The following is a 6,939-nucleotide window of genomic DNA, read 5'->3' as shown; positions in this document are numbered from 1 at the left end:
TGACCGCACTGTGCATTCCCAGACGGCAGACAGAAGGCACGGTGGACACCTTCACCCCATGGAATGCGTCTCAATAATGCCACCTGTGGGCGAGATGGATTCTGAGTGGAAGGAGGAGAAATAAACTTGTTCTTCCTGTTAAAAAAAAAAAAAAAAAAAAGATCTTCATTGCTTTGTGTCCAATGATGATGATTGTGATAGCAACGTGCACAGAACCTTAGGTCACTCCGTGAACCTTCACGCTGACGTATGCATAAACACCGTGAGCGACCGAGTGACCCGTTTTACAGGGGTGATGGAGAACCAAGAGTTGAAATCCGCCCAAGGTCTCCAGTGAGTGGAGACCCATCTGTCACTCAGTCAAGGAGTGACAGAACTGGGATATGAACCCAGACTCAGGGTTCAAGGGTATTGTTTCTCCTACGTGTTGTTCCATAAAGTCAGAACTAACCTGAACAAGAAGAGGAAGTCTTATTCAGTAGCTATGTTTGGGGGTAGCTGTGTGAGGCTTGGTGTCCTCCCCCTGTGGCTGTAACTACCTGTCATCAAAGAAGGTTTGCCTGCTAGTCAGTGGTGATCTTCCGCAAGAGTGTTTTATAAACAATTATTAATATTAATAAAAATCAATCTATTAATAAGTTAATAGCGCCCAATAATTCCAATGGTCTAGTTACCATGAGGAAAAGGACTCATCATAAGATCCATATTTAAGGAAATACAAGTTAGGGCAAGCAAGAGTGTACCTCACTCAGCTCCCTCTACAAACAGTCCACCCCTTTAGCTAAGCTTGGGTCTTTCTGGACCAGAAGTTCAAGATCATGGCCTGTTATATCACATATTAAGTAACACCAGTGGCCTTCCTTGGCTCTAGATTTAAGTGTGTGTGTGTGTATGTGTGCATGTGCATAAAATATGTAGTTTTTCACTTGCTAACTTAAAATAGTGGTCTGTGTAAATCCTGCTTCTTGCCCTCCAAACGCTCCCATTCATTCCATGATTCTCGGACAGGAAATTGACTTTAATCCTGAGGGTTGGATCTGGTTTTGTCCATTGCCTGGACCCAAATCCCAGCATTTCCCTGGCTCCAGCTGTGGCTGACCTTCTCAGGAAAGTCTTCCGACTCACAAAGCACCTGTTGAGTTTTGACCTTGTAGCTCAGTCGGTGCCTGGTTCTCAAAGCTCTGGAGGGGATGTAGCAGTCTGGGGCGTCTTCCTCTGCTTGGGACTGCTGTATGGGTAGCAGCTCTCCCCCACCCTGGTGCCTGAGGAAACCGAGCAAAGTAACTAGGGGACCCATTTCCCTGCTTGTGGTTGTCATGTTCTGAGTGCTGGCTTTGGTGGAGGCCTGGGTTCTTTAAGAGGAATATTTTCAGTTGACACTTATTTGCATTCTACTGTGGGTATGCCCATGTCTTTCTGTGTCCTGCCCTGAGAAAGCTGGACACGGAGCCAGCAGTGCAAATGGCGATTCTCCTCTGGCGATCCCTAGAATCTCAGTGTGGGATATGACCTGGGAGATTCTTGGATGCTGCCCTTGGACAGAGGTTGGGAAGGATTCGCACTCACTGAGAGTCACGCAGAGATGTGCAGAACCCCGGGCCCCACAGTCACACTGCCCCTAAAATGGGAGACTTTGCACTTCTAACCAAGCACACGTGCCCCGGTGAAGGAAGCACACAGCTGGCTGCTAAGTCTCTTGACCTTATCAGTGTTGGCACTGGCGGGATTTGTGGAGGGGCCCCTTCTTCCCCTTCCTGACTTCCAGGTCTGATCTTTGCTGGCGGTTCCACATCCCGCAAGTCACCTTCCAAGGTCAGACTTGGCCCACAGCCTACATTCTGAGTGTTTTAACACAAATCAGCAGAAGGGTTTCTCCACAAGAGTGTCCTTGCTGCTTGTGTCCTTTGCCAAAAGCTCAGAGAAGGGCTTTCCGGTGTCATATATGCCCTTGGTTTGTCACGGGGGGCAGGTTAGACACGGCTTATGCCACAGAGCATTTGATGGAACACACCGGGCGGGGACGGAGGCAGAAGTGCCACTTGAGCACCATTGGCTCCCAAGTGCCAGAGTGGCTGTGATCTGGCCCCACCTCAGAGGTGGGGCTCTTTTCAAGATGGCTGTGGGGGCTGAAAGGCGTCCCCCACGAAGACACGCCCCTGCCCAGATCTCTGGGCCCCCGAATGTGAACTCTTCTGGCAAAAGGGTCTTTGCAGATGTAATTAGATAAGTGATTTTGAGAAGAACTCATTCTAGATTGCCTGGGTGGGTCCTAAATCCAGCAAGGGTTCTTCCAAGAGACACCCGGAGGAGAAGGCGATGTGAAGATTGAGACAGAGGTTGGAGTGAAGTGCCAAAAGCCGACGCCACCAAGGAAACACCCAGAAGCCGGAAGAGGCGTGGAAGGACCCTAACTCCAGAGGGAGGGTGGCTTTGTCATGGCCTTAATTTCAGGCTTCTGGATTGAAGCCATCTGCTCTGTGGTAATTCTAGAAAACATCTCCTATTCATGTTCCCCAGGGGGTATAACTTGGGGTCCCTCCTGCAACAGAGCTCAGGGCATACTCCTCCTTCATGTGGCCATTCTCAGCAAACGGGCCCTGGGCACACAGGCTGTTAGGACACCATTCTGCGAATTTGAAGGATTAAGCTCAAAGTGGCCTCACTCCTTCACTGAGATGCTATTTCTGGTTTCCTTGAAGCACCGAGCTGCAGGAATGCCCTGAGACTCCATAGACAAGGTGGCGAGGGTGGAGGGGTGGTGAATTGGGACTCTGCTGGGGGTCCTGGCAAGCTGCAGGGAAGACAGTGTGGCCACAGGGATGACTGAGATCCTTTATGCTGGGGTCAGGGTGAAGTGGGTTCAGTCTTGCATCTCTCCTTACCCGCTGTGTGAGCCAAAGAAGAACCCCCAAGAAGACTACATTTCCCAGCTTCCCTTGCAGCTAGGCATGGGCCATGTGACAGGGTTTTAGCCAGTGGGATGGGGTGGAGATGACAGACTGCTTCTGGGCTGACTGGCAAGGCACATCTGTTCAGTCTCTCTCTTTCCTTCCTTGCCACCTCCGAAGCTGTGCGTTTTCAAGATGATGGTGCAACATGGCAGCAGTCTGGATGTCTGAGCCGCAGTCCATTTCAGATGGAGACGATAGAGAAAGGGACCTTTCTTTCTGTCATGCTATGGGGCCATGTCCTAGGCCCTACGGACTAAGGTGGAGCTTGGTGATGCTTTTTAACCTCTTTGAGCCTCAGTCTCTTCCTTTACAGATGTGAGTTGTAATAACATGTTGGATTGATCTATTGTTGTAGTTAAGGCCATTTTCACTGTAAGTGATAGCCACTGGTCAGGGCTAAATCAGAAAGGGGATCTGATGGAGAATCTCAGAGGGATCTTGTGAAGCCCAGAGTCCATTGCTTTCCTACCTGCAAGGACACATTTCTCTTAGTTCCAGTATCATTATCCAATTCACTGATGTCTCTGTGTCCCACCCTAAGTTCCTAGGAGAAAAAAATCTGATTGGCTCAGCATGTGTCCAGTGTCTACCCCTGGTCCAATCAGCTGTGGCTGGAGATCAGAATCACTTAAGATAAATGTGACCACGAATAGGGCGTCCCTTCCTCTCAGTCTGGAATCATAGGCTGAGCAGGTACCCCAAAGTTGTCTACCATGTTCTAGGCAGGACTGCTGAGTTTTATGAAGGAGCGCGTGTTGGACTTACTCGAGAGGGGGCACCCACAGTTTCTCAGCAGAGTTTTGCCAGCAAAGAATGATCTTCCAGTTAAAACTCTGCAGGCACATTTCTGAACTTTGGGAGGATCTCTGAATGCTCCCCATGAGCAAGACTGCCTTAACTGCTCAGAGGGTTTGAATGTCCTGATGCACTTAGACTTGGGCTGGCGAGCATCTTTCACCAAGCACAGCAGGTCATAAATAGCTTTGTGGTCACCCACGGATCAGTGGCAGTGAAATCACTGTGAGGGAATGTGGCCCTCCCTGCACCCCTCCGGCTTTCAGCAAAGCCGCTCTGTCTCCCCTCTGTTCCGTGTGCCCACTCTGGAAGAACTTTGGCATTTGCAGAAAGGTCAGCAGCTGCAATTTCAGGCCATGTGGGTAACTTGAACTTCTAACATTTAAATGTAGCTGCAAAGGGTATGACTGTCAGGCCTGGTGTCAGCCTGGGCTAGAGGGGGGTGAAATAGCAGGCCTTCCTTGCTCTTTGCAGGCGGTAGTTGATTGCTTATAAATGGCACAAGTCAATGTTTCTCCCCCTGAGTCCCGATTACCCAAACTTTTCATTCCTGACACCTGCAGAGTGCCCAGTGGCCTGTGTCTCTGCAGCGATCTGTGTTGAAATGCTGGCTTGGTTCGTCTGTCTCATTGCTGATTTGTTGTGAATTGTTACATTTATAAAACATAATAAAAAGAATTACCGGAATGGCCAACAGACCTATGAAAAGATGCTCAGTATTGCAAATCATGGGGGAAATGCCATTCTAAGCCACAATGAGACACCACTGTATACCTGTTAGAATGGTTATTGTAGGAAAAGGGAAGTAAGGAGTGCAGGCCTTGTTCATGGCCGGTGGGAATGTGCAATGGTGCAGCCCAGCAGAAATGGAACGGCAGCTTCCCAAGAAATTAAATGACATTATGTGCTCCAGCAATTCTTCCTCCTAATATATGCCCCCAGAGAACTAAAATCGGAGACTTGAACAGATGATTGCTCATAGCAGCGTTATTCACAACAGCCCCAACGTGGGGCCATCCAGGTGTCCATTGACAGATGAATGGATCAACAAAATGTGATATACACATGCAATGGAATGTTATTCAGCCTTAAAAAGGAGAAAAATTCTGACACAGGTTACATTGTGGATGATTCTGGGAATACTATGCTAAGTGAAATAAGGCAGTCACAAAGGAACAGACGTTGCCGGGTTGCATTTACGTAAGGTACCTAGAGTAGTCAAGTTCATAGACACAGGAAGTGTAACAGTGGCTGCCAGGCCTGGGGTCCGGCGAGGTGGGGGTTTATATTTAATGGGGATGGAGTTTCAGCATGGGAAGCTGAAGAAGTTCTGCAGGTGAATGGTGGGGCTGGTTGTCCAGGGATGTGAAGGTGCAAATGCTACTGAATTGTGCACTTACAAGTTGATAATGTTGAGGCCCTGGGTTCCATCCCCAGGACTCCCTCACCCGGCCCCCCAAGATTAAAGTGGTAAAAAGAATTACTGAAAAATGACATGAAAAAGAAATATATACAAAATAATGTTAGATGGTAGCTTTGCTTAAATTTAAATGACACTCCTCGTTAAGTTTAAATTACATCTTCAGAAATAAAACGAACATAATTTAGAAAAATTGCTAAGACATTTCTAATTTTTCTATTGACCCCCTAAGCAGACCAATAGGGTTTGCAGACCATGATCTACTTTGTATTTTGACAGTAAAACAGACTTCTGAAAAAAATGCAGAGTTCTATCTATGAATTTAACCTAAAATGCAGATTAAAGCAAATGTCTTCGTAATCAGGGCTCAGAACAATTTGGTCATGCAGGACTCTCCCTTGGCTGATGCTCTCCCTGGACCCTCCCCCTTGGCAACCTTGGCAACCATTGCTGTCCTGTTGTCCTTTTGGGAACATCACACACATGGAATCACGCATACGCAGTCCTTGGAGACGGCTTCTTTCACTCAGCACAATGCCATTGAGATCCATGTGGTAACAGTTTCTTCTCTGTATTGTGGAGCAGTATTCCATTTCGAGGATCTATCAGTTCCTTTACCCATCCCCTGTTGCGGAGCATTTGAGTGTTTACGGTTCCTGAGAGTTAAAAATAGAGCTGACAGAAACATTCACACATGGGGTTTTTGGTGAATACACATATCCATTTTTCTAGGGTGGATGCAACGGTCCCCTCGAGCGGTGTTATTGTGCACCATCCCCTGGGAAACCCTCTTCACCAGAGGACAATGGCAGATTGTGAAAGAAACTTGAAAACCATTCAAAGACTGCTCTCTTCATCTTTCAGTCATCTACTGGCCCAGAACTCCAAAAATCCAGCTGCTACTTTTTCTATAATCATGTCAGAATTGTCACTGGTCTCCCCATGTGAAACATAGTTCTTTGTTACTGGGGAAATGACATGTAAGGATCAGAGAAGCTTCCAGGAGCCTGGTGATGTCGAGATTGAAACCTTCTGACCCAGCAGCTCCTCCCCCAGGTCTGTATCTTACTGAAGCACTTGCAGCAAATTCTCTTCTGAAATTATCCAGATGTCCACACACTGGAACTCAGTAAGTCTCTGTGACTGACTCAGATATGTTCTGCTGTGTGGACACTTTGGATTGGTTGATCCAATACCAGTGCCCAACTCTTATGTCACAGGGTCCACATATGACAGGAATCTGGCCAATGCTTGGTTAAGTGGATATCTACTGGGGGTGGGTGGATGGGTTGGGGGAGATTTTTCTTTCCTAATGAAAGGGCACTAATATTTCCTTTTTATTTTCCACTCTTTTGAGTCTTCAATGTGGGTGAGGTGGTCAGAGCTGGAGGCCACTTTGTGATCACAAGACGACAAATAGGCGGACACATGCCAGCAGACCTGGGGTGACAAAGGGACACAGGAGGGTCCCCAACAGGACCTCTGAATAGCTGAAAGAAGGCCACAGCCACTGCCCAGCAAGTGCACGAGAAACAAAACCAAAACAACATGCATGCGTACCAAGTGCTTTGTGTTTATTTTCTATTACTCGCCGCTAAAGACGTAGGTGAGCGTCAAGGGGAAAAGACCAAACTGAAGAGCAGGTGTAAATTCTTAGCTAGTCTGTATACATATTGTTACAGGCACACTGAAAAACTGCGAGTGAAGATTGCTAACGAAGTATTGAGCACATCCGGTCATTTTTTTTTTTTTTTTTTTTTTTTTGGTGGGGGA

Source organism: Sciurus vulgaris (assembly GCF_902686455.1).
Source record: "Sciurus vulgaris genome assembly, chromosome: 13".
In the NCBI taxonomy this organism is placed as follows: domain Eukaryota; kingdom Metazoa; phylum Chordata; class Mammalia; order Rodentia; family Sciuridae; genus Sciurus; species Sciurus vulgaris.
The sequence above is the reverse complement of the archived record's forward strand: the minus strand, read 5'-3'. Positions refer to the sequence as shown.